Here is a 15,414-nt window from a genome sequence, read left to right on the forward strand (position 1 = left end):
TGGTACATCAGAATGAAAATGCTGACAGGGCCAGGGATTTGGCTCAGTAGTTCCTGCGCCGGCAAATGCTGAGATATGTTCAACTGCCAAGGATGATGATATTGTATTTAGTGAAGTTATACTCCACTCAGACTCCAATTCAGTCCTTCAAAAAGGAGCAAGTCTAGCTGGGCACAGTACCACACACCTGTAAACCCAGCACTGTAGAGACAGGCAGGAGGGCCACAAGTTCAAGCCCAACCTGGGCAATTTAGCAACGGAGCGAACTCTATTTCAAAACGAAAAAGTTTAAAAGGGAGCTGGGGGTGTAGCTCACAACTGTGATTTCATAAGGTGATACGTCTCTAAGATACTACTAAGAAACTTTTAAACTAAGAGAATTTTGTAATTTTAAATTTTTGTTCTCTTCTGAAGAAAATCTCTATTTTCCATTTTTAAAAATACAAAAGAGAGGGGAGAAAAGTCAAGACAGCATTGAAGAAGATGACTTGTCCAAGTTGCATGAAGATAAATTGAATTTTAGGCCAGCTCCAGCTCATTTGGGAAACTGGAACAGATCAGTTTCTTGGACTGTTTTTAATTGGCCAAAGCCTTCGTAATTAGATACTTTATGGAGAAAAAGATAGTTCCTTCATTCACAAATGAAACAATCACAATGACATACGCTAATATTCTTATTAAGTAATGATTGCCTAAAAGATGGGCTGAAAGATAGGATAAGCATAAAATTAAAATGAGAATGAAATCTCAAGTACGTTTTTTTCCCCCCTGCAGTTTTTCTGCTAGGAGCTTTTTCTTTTTTTGGTAAATATTTTTATTATTAGTTTTGTCAGAAAATTTTGTTGATACAGGTGATTTCTGATGCATAATTTTATTAAAGTCAGAGCTGATTACTTCTTCTAGAAACAAATATCTGAGACTACAATGGAAGACAATACTTTATAATTTACCTTTATCAAACAACCTGATAGCGCATCCATTCCATTATACGAATATTACTCTGACATTACAGAAGTCATTAAAACAAAATTCTCAAGCCAAACCCCTTATATTTTCTACCCTTTAATTCAATCATCATCTTTTCTTAGATTTTCAAATGTATTTTATTTCTATTTTTTTTTGTGGTGCGGGGGTTGAACCCAGGGGCACACGCATGCTAGAAAGTGCTGCACCGCTGAGCTGTGCCCCGCCACACTGCTCCAACTTTTCTTAATATTTGATGAAAATAAAAATTTCAAGTAACAGTGTTCAAACACATATTGGTAGTGAGGTGCAGCCGTCAACTTCCCACCTCATATTTTCCAGGCTTTTCCTTCAGTAGTTTCTTAGATTTTTGTCAGTCTTATATATTTGATAAATAAAAATTTCAAGTAACAGTGTTCAAACACATATTGGTAGTGAGGTGCAGCCGTCAACTTCCCACCTCATATTTTCCAGGCTTTTCCTTCAGTAGTTTCTTAGATTTTTGTCAGTCTTGTTTGGGGGCCTATTTTGCCTTTGGGCCTACACTGAAAACAATACTCCAATGTATTAATAAGCCATGGTGAGAATGTGGTGTAAGCGGGTTTCTAACTCCCCAGCAACACGAGGGAGTACCCTCGGCAGCCACAGCTGGCCCCTTCGTGTGTGTGATCATTTGCTCTCTGAGGCTGGACTCCGGGGTTTGACCTTCTTAGCAGCTTCGGATTTACTTACTTTGTCTCCAAATTCTTTTTCTCGATGCTCGAGAAGAATGCCCTGCTTTCCTGATCCCAACACAAAAACTCCACCAAGGATGACACCTTCGCCTTTCAGGTGTCCGGAGAAGCCTCCACTCCAGGCCGGGAAGAAGTTGCACCGCACACGCAGGTGCATGAACCCCACGAACAACAACTGCCTTCACTGTGGACTGTAGAACTTTTTGTGTGCATCCAGGAAGATTTCTCCTTTGAAATAAGGCTGGAAGTCTTTCACTCCCGTGGACCTGCTCTTTCAACACAGCGCAGAGGGGAGCCCAGTTTATCCAGCGTGGGTTTCCGGGAGGACAGGAGCCCAGTTTATCCAGCGTGGGTTTCAGGGAGGACAGGTCTGTAGCCTCCTCTTGACGGAGGAAACAGCCTGGCCTCCGCACAGCCATAGTCACAGCTCCGTTCTTTTCCCATTTCCTTTGCTTTGAAAGTCCTTGAGTCCTTCTCCAATGTTTTCAGGTCTCTATCTTCCAGATACTCCCGTGTGGCTTCTTGGCACCTGGACAGAAACATGTCTGTGTTGGCCAGGACCAGTGCCAAGGCAGCAGCCGCCAGCGGCCCTGCACCCATGGACCACGTCCCCCGAGGAGGAGCAGCGTGGGTTCTGGAGGAAAGATTTCTGAGCTTGGCAGTCCCGCCTGCATGGATGTTACGGGCCTTGCAGAGTCTGGTACCAGGCGGCCACCGCAGGTGCTTCCCACCCGCCTTCTCTGCTAGGAGCTTTTGAAAGAAATAATATGTTTCAATAGGAAGGCTACGAAATAGTGGCCTAAGTGTTTCTATGTTATTGGTTAGTGTGCATAAGAGGATACAAAACGTCAATAATGTTTACAAAATGTATTGACTATATGCGCTTTTTTAAATAACTTATTCCTTTAGTTTCACTTTCATTTAGGTTCATTTATGTGTTCAGTTTATGTTCAAAATTAAAAGTATCAATTTGCCTCCAAAAGCAGTTCTTCCTTGGAATTCCTACGTCTTGTCCAGTCTTCCAGATCAGAAACAGAGGGACCATAAGGTTCTGTGAAATAGATCAGACACACAAGCTTGAATAGCTCCTGGTTTCTCTTGTATGAGCAACCCAAATTATAAAGAGCAAAATAAACGAGAGATCACAGGAAGCAGAAAGACAGATCTTTCTCAAATTGAAAGCCAGGGGCTAGGGATTTAGCTCAGTGGTTCTGCCACCTGCTTTGCAAGCACAAGGACTGAAGTTCATCCCCGGTACCAAACAAAAAACAAAAACTGCTAGGTCAAATGGAAAGGGGATCAAGGAAGGAGGGAAGGGACAAAGGGGAGAGAAGGGGGATTTAAGAAGGAATTGTGATGTGTTATACACATTACCAACTCCACACAAGGAACATAAACATGATGTGCTGCAAACGTCGTAATCAATTAATTAAAAACACGGGGACTATTTTCATTTGTTCCAGTTTCGTGTCTGGGTGGGGGTGGGAGAGTGTGGAGATGATCCACTGAAAATGCTTCTTACGCCTAAAATCTGTCTATAACATTTATTCAATAATTCCTTTCAGCTAAAATCAATGTCAGAAATAAAGGTAATATGGATACAAAGATATTTATAGCAGTATTATATATAACTGTAAAAACAAGTCAGAGGAAATCTGTCTTATTTATCAATGGGAAGTGGATAAATTTGTAAATCAGTGAAAGGAAATGTTTTTGTTTTTATAAAGAATACTTAATATGTGAAAATACTTGTAAAATATATTGATATATTGAAAAAGATGGAAAAGATAAAATCCTAATTCGTTTCCATTTCTATAATAACTTTTCTACAATTTAGTAGAAGTAAAGTAGGAAAGCAGTTTATTTAAAAGCTGGGAGGCATGCAGAAGGACGGAAGGAGGGAGAATTTCTTAGATGTCATTTTTTTCTTCTCTGTCAGCAGTGGGGTCACTGAGGTCCAGCCCCGGTCACAGCACCTGGCAATCGCTGTTTGGCACTGACGCCTCTTCCTCCCATCCCTCCAACTCTTGCTGCCAGACAGCACTTCCTGTGATCAAGAATTCCACTGAGTCCTAATTTTTCTGCCAAGAGTAGAATGAAAATGCATGCTCTCATTCCTGCTAGTGGAAATATAAATTGGCACATTTCAGTAATGCAATTTAGCAGAATATACTAATAACCATAAAAATATCCACATATTTTAGACCAAGCTGTCATTCTAGTAATTTCTCCCATAGAGGAAAAAAAAAATCAGAGTTTTAAAAAATCATTCTTGTGCTAGTGTTATATGGTAGAGGAATAAAAATAAAAGTATAGCCAGGGGATTTAGCTCAGTGGCACTGCGCCTGCCTCATAAGCACGAGGTCCTGAGTTCAATCCCCAATACCAAATAAATAAATAAATAAATTTAAAAATAATACACTAACAGCAAGGCCACAAAGTGTGATATTATGTGACCATCACAAACTTTGCTTCTGAAGAATTATAATGGCGTGCAAAAATACTGACAAATGTAGCAGGAAATATTTAAGAACAAGTTACAAAAATGTACATATGCTATTTTCCCAAATTAGATTTCAATTATAAAAGTAAATATCTGCTAGGGACAAAATAACTAGAAAGAAGCACACCAAAGTTATTACAAGCAATTATCACTAGGGGGTAGAATCATGGACTCTTAGAATCATGGAATCATATTCTCTTTCTTCTTCATTTATGTCTATGTTCTACTACAAAGAGGGTATATCTACCTGGCCAGTTTTATCTCTTATGACCTCACCTTCAGCCGGTCGCCTCTTCTCCAAGAGCAAGTTTTGATCTCTCCACCTCTATAAGAACCCACCCTGGCTATGTTGATCTTCTGCCACTACTGCTTTCTTGGAGCCTCTGTTTTCCCTGTTAGTGGCGTTGTATGCTGTTTAAGGGTGTGAATTATCTCCTTTAACCCTCAAACCTCCTGGGAGACTTGGGTTGTTATATCCACTCCAATGGTGCGGATACTCGATGGATCCAATGGGTTAGGTAACTTGTACAAGAACAGTTTCATTGCTCTTTTATGATTTCGTGTCTTTATGTAGTTTACCTCTCCACGAAATGTACATGCACCTTATTTCCAAGGATCTTATTTCATGCAATAATATTTTACTTGTCAGATACCCAAGAATTAATTTTTGCCATAACTATAGTTTCCAAACAATTGTTTTCTTTAATTATTGTCCTAGTTACTTTCTCATAGCTGAGACAAAATACCAGACACCCACAAGTTAAAGGAGAAAAGGTTTATTTTAGCTCAGAGTTTGCAGAGGTTTTTGTCCATGGTTGTCTGTTCTAAGATAGGGTGGCACGGCAGAGGGGCATCACAGAGGAGAAACAGTCCAAGGCATGGCAGGCAGGAGGAAGGAAGAGAAAGATGATAGGTAGATAGAAAGATAAATGATAGAATATATATGCATGATATACCTTTCATTTGACTAATTAGTATCGCACATTCATAATCCAGTCACCTCCAAAAAGCCCCATCCATGAGTACATGAGGCTTTGGGGACATCTAGATAAAAGTCACAACAATTATCAAACAGTATTTTATGTTAACCACTTTTAAGCATTTTGACAATTGCCTGCCTTCTCAAACTGAGTATTGTAAACTCAGTTAACTTTTTCTGTAATGTGTATAGTCAATGTAAACATCAGTTATGGTGCCAGGCTGTAACATAGTGATGCTCTCAGAAAAAATCAGAGGAGAGGGTACTTTTTCCCTTATACCAAATGTGAGGCACAGACTCCTAGTGTGTCTTACATAAGAAATGCCTGTAAGACTCCTGTATCTAATTCCTCTCCCTTCCTCCCCCCAGTAAGATGAACAGATGAGCTCATTTTAACAAGTACAGTATCGTGTCTATGCATTTCCAGCTGCATCTGTCTGCTGCTAAAAGGAACTTAGTATTGAAGCACGACTGGACTGACTGTAATTGAAACTGTAATGGAAAATAAGCAATTTAAAGAATGGATGAGACAAAAACTGCTCTATTTCAAGAATCCTTATATAGGATGTGTATTAAAATTTTCCTGCTAAATTCCAGATAGATGATAGGTAGATAGATGGATAGATAGATGATATGCAGTCAGATACACTGCTAGTGTTACTAGAAAGTCTATCAGATTAATTCATTTTAAGACTCACAAATTTTTCAAACCTGCCATAAATAGATAGATGGATAGATAGATGATATGCAGTCAGATACACTGCTAGTGTTGTTACTAGAAAGTCTATCAGATTAATTCATTTTAAGACTCACAAATTTTTCAAACCTGCCATAGGGTAGGAAATACAAGAGGCTTTTGGAAATATCCAATTTATTCATTTGAAATAATCAAATCCCAGAATTTTCTCCCCAAAATTCTGATTCTACCCATCCAGGTTGGGATCTGAGACTCTGTTCTTTAACAAGAATTTTAGGTGCTTCCAAGATCTTCTCAAGAATTTAACTAAATGATATTTGAGCAATCTAGTGCCCAGCCCCTACATATCAACACCTATCTTTTGCCCTCCATAATAGGAGAGCCTGTTTGCTGCGTACAGAACGCCTGCCTTTCGTGGACAAAGGGTGCGCACTCCACAAGGGTTGGTTCAACGTGGAACAGTGAACAAACACGATGGTGCTCTCACATGATGGTGCTCACGTTCTAGGGCAGAAAAGACACAATCAACAAACGGGGGGTGTTGCTCAGTGGCAGAGTGTTTGCCCAGCATCCCGAGACCCTGAGTTCCATCTCCAGCACCCCCAGGGGTGGGGAGACACAGTAAAGTGAGACTAAGTACTAAGTAGGAAATAAGCAGAGTGAGGAAGACAGGGAAGGATGAGGAATGGCACTAGGAACTAGAGAAGCCCTCTCTGGTAAAATAATAAACAAATGAACAAAGACCTGGGGATGAGAGGGAGCGACTGTGACCAGACCAAGTTCATTCTGGGCTTCGGGCAAGGTGTGAGCAAAGGGGGAGAGGGTCAGAGGGGAAGAGGGGAATCGCTCCGGGGCCCTGAGCACAGAAGAGACAACATCAGACCACTGCTCTCAGAAGGATCGCCCCACTGTTGTGTGAAGAACAGACTCCGTTCAGGAGGCTCCTGCTGTCATCCAGGTGAGAGACTGTGGCAGTCTGCAGTTTGTATCAGTTGTTTGGGACAAAGGTTCCTGGGTTTGTGGCTCTCTCTCGTTCTCCCCGCCCCCATATCAACCAGATTATAATAATTTATCTCAGGCCCCTGTAGATACTACATTCCATCGTCTTCTGGCTTTCATGTTTCAAAGGGAAGGAACAAGGCCTCTCGAACTCTTTTTACTTCTTCATATAAATTGATCTTCCCATTTGGAGACTTGTGCGACTTTCCTGTTTATCCTTGAACGAAGGCTTCCGATGAAGTAGACAAAGGTAGTAGTAAGTAGGGTTACAGAGGATAGACTTAGATTATCAGATCTAGGTCAGAAAAACACAAAAGTGGAAACAAGGAAACTATTGGAAGCCCTGGGGCTTGAGCACATAGGCCGAAATGGGTTAAGGGCAGAAAGTCAGCTTTCAGAAACTGTTCCTGGGGCCTTCTTTGCCTGGCTGTAAGGCAGCCAGCCGCCTTTCCCCATCCAGCTCAGCTCAAACCACTTAAACTGTGCCAGCAACATCCTATGCCCTATGCTTTTACTATCACTCTCCTTTGAAGCAGAAAAAAAAACCCAAAACAGCGTTATACTTGGGGATAATTTCACTGGCCGCATATGTTGCAACATTTAAATTCTATATGGCTTTCGTCTCTATTCATAAGCATCTGTTCTAGATACTTACTTAGTATTTAGATAGATCTAAGTAGCTATTCACACATATCTGTGGCCCTGAAAGAACTCGGATATATTTACCCAAATGTATAAGTAGAAATTCTGCTTTATTTAGATGCTTCTCTTGATTTTTTTATTTCATATTTGGCTAAAAGCTGAGTTCATTCATGTCTATAAAAAGTCGGTCTCATTTAGGATGTAGGCAGGGAAGAGCCTGGAAGAAAGCATTTCTGTCTCGTGCCTTTTTGGTGGGGGCAGCGGGAGCGGGGTGAGCAGGAAAGCCGGGCTGGGGAAAAGGCAAGAGAGACAAGGGAGACGATGGCCTGCACTTACTGAGGAGGGTGGGCTACAGCACAGGCCCAGGACCAAGTGCAGAGACGGGCACTTCCTTGCAATGGAAGGAAGATCGTGGCAGGAAAGCAAAAAACCGTAACATATTTGGTAATGATCTTCAGAAAGATGAAAATGTGACACCAAAAATCACTTATTTTATTTGCTGTGTCTTTCCCTCCTGTCTCCTTTCGGCTCTCGGGTCTGTCTTGCTCCAAGCTCGCTTCTGGTCACCCAGAATCACTGCATCTTCTCCCATCCTTTCAGTGAACACCTTCCTCCACTATTTCTGTATTTCCAGAGGAAAAAACACTCCAAGGTAGGCAGCGTGCAGCCTAGAAGGTGCATTTCAATTGTGGATGAAGCCAACGGGCCAGGAGGAATACGAGGCCCTAGAGAACTGAGCAGGCAAGATGCCCGGGCAGTGGACAGAAGACAGAGATGAACAAAATCCAAAAAGCCACCTGGGGAACAGATGGGGATCAGGGACCAGACTGCGGTTCCCAAATCAAATGCAAAGCAGAAAGGCTGTCCAGAGACATGAGGAGCAGGAGCGGGAGGATGAGAAATGTAGAAGGAACTGGGACCCCAGCGCTTGCTTCCTACAGAATGTGTCAAAAGCGGGTTTGGGCAGAGTAAGGGGTGGGCGAGAGGGTTCCCTTTAAACATTTGCCTTGCTGGTTCTAGAGGGAAATCTCAAAGAGCATCACCATTTCCAACTTTCGAATGCCCGTGGCCTTCAGTGGCTGTATTTGTTTTTCAAAACCCAAATACAATAAAGTACTTTTGTGGTACGCGGGCACCCTAGGGACCACCTCCTGGTGTTGTATGGTCACCTTGTATGGACTCCCTTCCCACTCATCGGTTCACCAGGCTGAACTTGGCATAAAAGAGCAGAATGGGTCAGAAGGTCCTGTTCCAAGTAATTAGAGAGTTTTTTTTTTCTTTTATCTAAATGTGCCTTGTTAAAGTATATCAGTGTCAGCCAGGTTAATTGGAACTTTAATACATAATTGATGTTAATTTATGGCCCTTTTTGTTCCAGGATGCTACTGCAGACCTCAAAGTCAGGATACAGTTTTCTTGTTATTAATTATATACCAAAAGCCAATATCCCCTTTGAGAAGAGACCCATGTCATCTGTAGCTTATTAGGGATACAGCGTGTCAACTATAGGTCACTTTTCCTGTGTTACATCTTCCCTCAACTCCATACTGTTCCATAATAACACAAGACATTAATTACAGTAAGCAAAAATTATAATTATGAGCTAAGCCCCATGCATACCATATATTAAAATGTTTAACATGCAGTATTAAAATATATTATACTTCAATGGATGCACTATATTCGGTGGGGCCACAGAACCGAGCGACATTTTGAAAATCAGTACAGCATTTTGGAACCAAAATTGTGTCCACAAATATCAAGGCAATAATGTTCCCATTGCAAAACTGTCCTGAATACAGAAAGCTAAATAAAGGCTATGAAACTTGGGTTTTCTGGCACTGTTGTCATTACCAATCTAATTCTGGTTGGTCACTTTCGGAGACAGAGGGAAAAAATGTTGCATCCGAAATCCAATTAAGGTTCTCTGTTCTAATTTCCTTCCACGGTGAGAACTAAGGCCAATTGCAGAACTCACCACAGAAGTACAGGACCAAGAAAGACCTGTGAGCTGCATAATGCTCCGTGCTGTCCAGAGTGGCTTAACACAGACTTCCAACTAGAGACGGAGGGAAGGGCTGAGTTCAGGAGTATGAATTCATCTCAGGATTAGCTGTCCTAGATGTGCTGGTGGACAAGAGATGCTAAATTTGCCAAATTTGCCCATTGTGAGGCAGGCACTGGAACCCCTGAGCTAAATCCCCAGCCCACCATTTTGAAAGGTGAAGAATGGCTGAGTTTATATATAAATCTAGTAGGCTGGATTTTTTTTTTTAATTTGTGGCTATGTTCTGTGCAACTTGACATTACCACAGTGCGCTCGGATAGGACGTAATGCAATAAACAGCAGCAGTGTCTTACAGTGGAGCACAGCACACAAGGACGTGTCCGATTTCCTTTGAACCTTTCATGGGATCCAGTGTCAGCCAAGAGGAGGTCATTTTAATTATCAGATGATTAATTAATTAGATAGTGAATTGTCAGAGGTCGATGAATCCAAAGACAATGAGGTTCTGTAATACATGTTTGCACACAGAGGAAAATTACTTTTGGGTTTTTTTTTTTTTTTTTTTTTTTTGGTACCAGGGATTGAACTTGGGTCCTTGTGCTTGCAAGGCAGACCACCGAACCGCTGAGCTAAATCCCCGGAGGAAAATGACTTTTTAAAATGTACTTAATAAATGAAAAGATGCTAAGGTTTAAAGACTTGAAATATTCTTTATTCAATAAACATTCACCAACCACTGCTGTGTGTTATGTCAGACGTTGCATGAAGCATGTTTGGAAGGAGACTCTTTCCTGCCTTCAGAGGGCTGATGTTTGAGTTGAAAATATGAAGCCTTCCTAGAAATAATCTAGACAGTTAGAGAAAGCTTAGTAAATACATTCGTATCAGCCAGTGCTTACTAAAGAAAGCAGATTTAAGACAAGATACACCAATGTACAAGAAGTAACAAAATTGGCTTACTAAGGCCACCCACAGAGTCGAGTGTGGGAGAGTGCAGGGGTCTGCCTGTGCACTGGGATCCAAAGGATCCATTCGAAGGCCTGGGGCTCCCCATAGTGTTGGTGCGAGTCCTTATCAGGAGGCCGAAGGGTCTGGAAGGAAGGCTAAGGCGTGGGGGCTGGAGGCTGGAGTCCCCACTGAAGCCGGGAGAGGACGACCAAGGTGAAGGCGAAGACTGAGCTCCTCTGAAGAAACAGAAGCGAGCCTGCCTTCTTCGTCTCCCTGTGTAGCATTCTGGTGCCCGTCCGCCCTAGGGTGGGTCTTCCACACCCAGAGTTATGCTGAGCCAGTTTAGTTGGGCGTTTCTTACTCAAATTGACACAATCAATCAACCATCACAATATTTTTTAAATTGACAACAAAAGAACAATTCAAAGGCAATGAATAAAAATATAGGAACTGCTTCTAGGACTTTGCCACTGTTCATTTTTTCGAGAAAGCGTTCATTTTTTAGAGAAAGCTGTCATGTTTCAGAAATAAGAGTAACCAAAATAGGAAACTTCTCTTTTTTAATGTAGTAATGAAACCCCAGTGTCCAATACTTTTATGAGTTAGGTGTAAATGAAAAATCAAGATCCCATGTAAAATTTAATAAACCAAGGCTTTAAAGGGATTTCCCATTTTTTTCTACTAAAAGCAGAGATGCCAGCCCCAGCAAACACTTACTTTTCTAGGAACAGCTAGAATCTAAAGGCTGCCAAGATTTTAAGTTCCTTTATACATATTTAGAAGAGTTTTTTTTAACAATCAATGGCAATTAATGCATCATGCGGAATCATTGTCAAATGCATTTCTAAAGTATCTATTTGCATAAAATTCTGTCCTAGGCATTATAAAACAAAATAAGCTTGAACGCTCTGCAATCTAAGATATAAAGTGCATTTCATTATTCTACACTAAGGAAGCAGGGTTTGCCTCGCCTTCCCCTCCACCAACGTGTGTAATTAGCTCCATCAACCTTCCGGGGCCCTTCACCTGCAAAATGAGACTGTACTGCTCACTGACAGAGCTCAGAGATTGGCAGCAACAGCCTCTCAAAACTATTTGTGCTGTTTTTGGCCACGATGTTTTAAAATCAAAAATCATCAGGCTATTAGGAGGAATTTTTAGAGAAAAATAAAAAGGGCTCTAGTGAACCTTGGTTGTTTCAACCAAAATAATAAAAACTCCCAGGTCTTCCTCTCCATTCAGCTGAAGCAGTTGCACTGCCTCCTTAAGATGCTCCACGAGACAGCATTATTCTTAATCCCTCCCTTTCCCTCACCCTCACTCCCAAGGAGCGGGCAAGTTCTGCCCGTCCCCCGTCCAGAGCATGCCTGGACTCTCCGTGTCCTCGCCAGGTCTAGCCACGCCTGCCCAGCACAGCTGCGATGGTCTCTTCACGTCAGTCTGTCCCTGGCCCTGTCACAGAGCGATTGTTCTCAGTGGACCTCAGGAGGTTTCTCCAGGCCCCTCAGTCTTGATACACAATTTTCCTTTCTTCTTACTTCCCTGAAAAGCTGGAAGCAAACTACAGAGAACTCCCACAAAGCCCTGACAGCCCACACATCACCTGCTTGTGTCCACACCCACCCGCTGTGCCTTCCTCGGGTGACTGCGGAGGAAGGGCCTGCAGCCCCACCGAAGGCGCCCTTGGGTCCTAGACCCCATTCCGTCTCACCTAATTAAAGGCAGCAGCGGTGATTTGCCCTTCCCCAACACCACCGCTCTTTGTCTCCTCTACTCGATCATCATTCCCATCAGCAAATCAGCAAACTATAATCTAGCTCACTGTAAAAGAGAAAGTTCTCCCTGAGCCTCACCCACCCGGTGCCCAATCACTACTCCTTCAGACGGAACCTCTTCCCTATTAGGGGTGAGATTCCCTGTGTGATGTGAGTTTCAGCCACCATCTGACCTCTGCACCTTCTGTTTTCCTTCTTATGCATCTCTCCTTTGTCAGGACATTTGTACTTGCTCTTCTTTCTGGAAATGTCACCCCCTCAGGGTCCTTGGGCCATGCTTTCACACCTCCCACAAGTCTCTGCCCGAATTCTCCTCCTCATGACACTCTTTGTGAAACGGCACCTTCCTCCGCCTCACAAATCATACTCTTTCTCTCTTCCCGTCCTGCTTTATTGTCCTCTCTTGTATCTACCTCACCTAACACATTCTACAGTAGCTCTTTGTGAAACGGCACCTTCCTCCGCCTCACGAGTCATACTCTCTCTTCCCGTCCTGCTTTATTGTCCTCTCTTGTATCTACCTCACCTAACACATTCTACAGTGGTTTCCATGAAAGCAGGGAGGATTTTTTTCTGCTTTATTCACTGTATTCTCATGCCTAGAATAATGCTGGTCTACAGCAGCCCCGTGCACTAGTCAGTGTCTGTTACTACAGCACATGAGCTGAGGTCATAAACATAGGCAGAGATAAAGTTTATTTTGGCTCCTGTTCTGCGGGTTCTGCTCCAAGACGGGATGGGGAGTGTACAGCCTAAGGCCTCTCACGAGGCAGCACATAGGGGCAGGAGCACATGTTGAAGCAAACCACTCCCCCACGGGTGAGGAAGTAAAGAGGGATGCAGGAATGCACCAGGGCCCCACAATTCTACTCACGGACCCCCTCGAGGCCCCACTACTAACACCAAAGTCAGTGCTCTTAGCTATGTCAGGAATAGGATGAGTAACAGGAGAATTCATTTCGTGTATGATCCAGAGCAGACCAACTTCCAAGCCAAAGGTCCTAAAGATCCACAGCACCATTTAGCAGCAAGGAGGACCAAGCCCTTCACACGTAGACCCTTGGGGGACGTCCCTCAGCCAGGGCAGGGCAGCACTCGGCAAGGAGCAGGTGCATGTGTGGAAATCTGTAGCAAAAGCAATGCCCGGTGTGGGTGAGTGTGTAGAGCAGCAGGGACCTGTGCGTCCTGCTGGTGCAAGAGGGAATTTTAACATCCTTCTAGGGACTCACGGGGCAGTAAAGATCCAAAACCCTAAAAGCACAGATATCTATTCAACCCAGCAGCATTCCATTTCTCTAACCGAGTCTGAGGAAATTGTCATGGATATGTGCAAAATAAAAGTTTTCATATGGATGTTTATTGCAACACTGCAATAATGAAAAATTGGAAGCAACCCTAAATGCCAAAGAAAGGATTTGGCAGGGTGAACTATGGCACAGTGCACCTATACAATGGAGCTCTATTCAGCTCGTCATGGTAATAGTATAGAGGAACGCATAACGATGTATGGTGTTAGTAACAAATGTAATAAAGTCAGAGCTCACAAGATGACAACATATGCAGAGAAAATGTTTGGGAATAGATGATCTTGGTCCTTGGATGAGAGGACTATGCATAATTGTATTTCCCTTTATTTGTCTTGTTATTTCCTTTTGCTTGTTCAGATACAGACATGCAAAAGGGAATAAAATTATGACAAAGAAAAGGTATCACCGCTCTAATAAAAGCGTGTCGCTAATAACAATAGCTAACATTTACTGAGCACTTATAATATGCCAAACACATCACATGTACCATCTCATTTAATTCTCAAAGAGGTGTTCTGAGGAATGTGCTACGATTATCCCTGTGTGTGAGCTTGGGAAGTTGAGGCTTAATGAGCTTAAGAGTTTGTCCAAGGGCACACAGGAAAGAAAAAAGCCCATACTCCTAGCTAAGATATGGAGAGGATGGATAAGAGGAAGAAGGCTCAGGTTTTGGGGGGTTATCTGTTTTGGTGTTTTGGGGGTTTTTTGTTTTTTTATGATCCAAAGCAGAACAACCTCAAGGCGAACGAGGACAGGGATCACCAGTTCCTGACTGAGAAAGCCCATGTGACTGCTTTGCTTCCACTGTTAGCAGCCTCCACAGCCCCTTGCCCCAGCCTCTCCTCCCCTCGCCCTCTGGCTTCCCCATGACAAGGTGGGGCAGCGCATCACGGGTGACCACGGCGAACACCTCAGGACCTGCCTGGGCAGGTCTGTGGCTAGGGCTCATCAATGAGGAGACTCTGGATATTTGTAGTGCATCAACTAAAGAAAGACTATTTCCTTCATTGAGATCTCTGACATCACCAAGTAGGAACTTTGCAAAAAATGCGTAATTGGTCTGAGGTCGGAGGTTAATCATTCCTGCTGAAGAACAAAGAAAAATTCACGAGATGAAATGACTAAGCCATTTCCATATAACTACAAAAGGCCTCCAACCTTTCATTTACTACATTAAATATGCAACAACAACTAGTTTCAAGAAGGAGAAAATAGTCATTGTAGTGAACGCATGTTCAGAAAACACTACCTCTTCATTATGCAATTACCTTCTTCCAAGGAGCAGAAATCACTACAAGAATTTCATTCTACACATTCAAGGCAAATGGCAAATAGTCCAGGCCAGTTCTACACCTGAAAAGTTATAAAAATAATCTGCAGAAGATCTGCCAGCTCGGTGCAAGTTTTAATGGCACTCACTGTGTTCCTAACACTGTGAGAGCCTCGAGGAGTGATAAAACAGAGAGAAGGAAGAAGACAGAGAGGAAAAAACACAGAAAAAAAAACATGTCTGTGTTCTAAAGAGGCATTGACTCCCCCACAGAGGACCTAGCTTCAGTTTGAAAATGGTCAAATGCCGGAGTCCAAGTTGGTCTCTCTAGCTCTACTCCTCTTGTCCTGTTCATTCTCCATAAGGCAACCTTACTGCTTCAAAACACATGCTGGAGTTTGTCGTGGGTCACTGTGGAGTTGAAAATCCCCTCATGGCCTCCTAGTTCCCTTATGTGGGGGAAATGTACTCCACACCAAAGTACCCCAAAGGCCTTGATCTCTCCTTCTATGCATGGCCACTTTCACCAGTGACCGGACACCCTGGCCTCCCTCCTCCTCTGTATACCACACTGGCACCGGCCTTAAGG

General features: G+C 42.8%; 1 pseudogene; it reads right to left on the reverse strand.

Moving 5' to 3' along the window:
- Positions 1–1,632: 1,632 nt before the first annotated feature.
- Positions 1,633–12,174, reverse strand: LOC104862474 (annotated as a pseudogene).
- Positions 12,175–15,414: the final 3,240 nt, after the last annotated feature.

This window comes from Fukomys damarensis, unplaced genomic scaffold, assembly GCF_012274545.1.
Source record: "Fukomys damarensis isolate Sample0158 unplaced genomic scaffold, DMR_v1.0_HiC HiC_scaffold_12, whole genome shotgun sequence".
Classification (NCBI taxonomy): domain Eukaryota; kingdom Metazoa; phylum Chordata; class Mammalia; order Rodentia; family Bathyergidae; genus Fukomys; species Fukomys damarensis.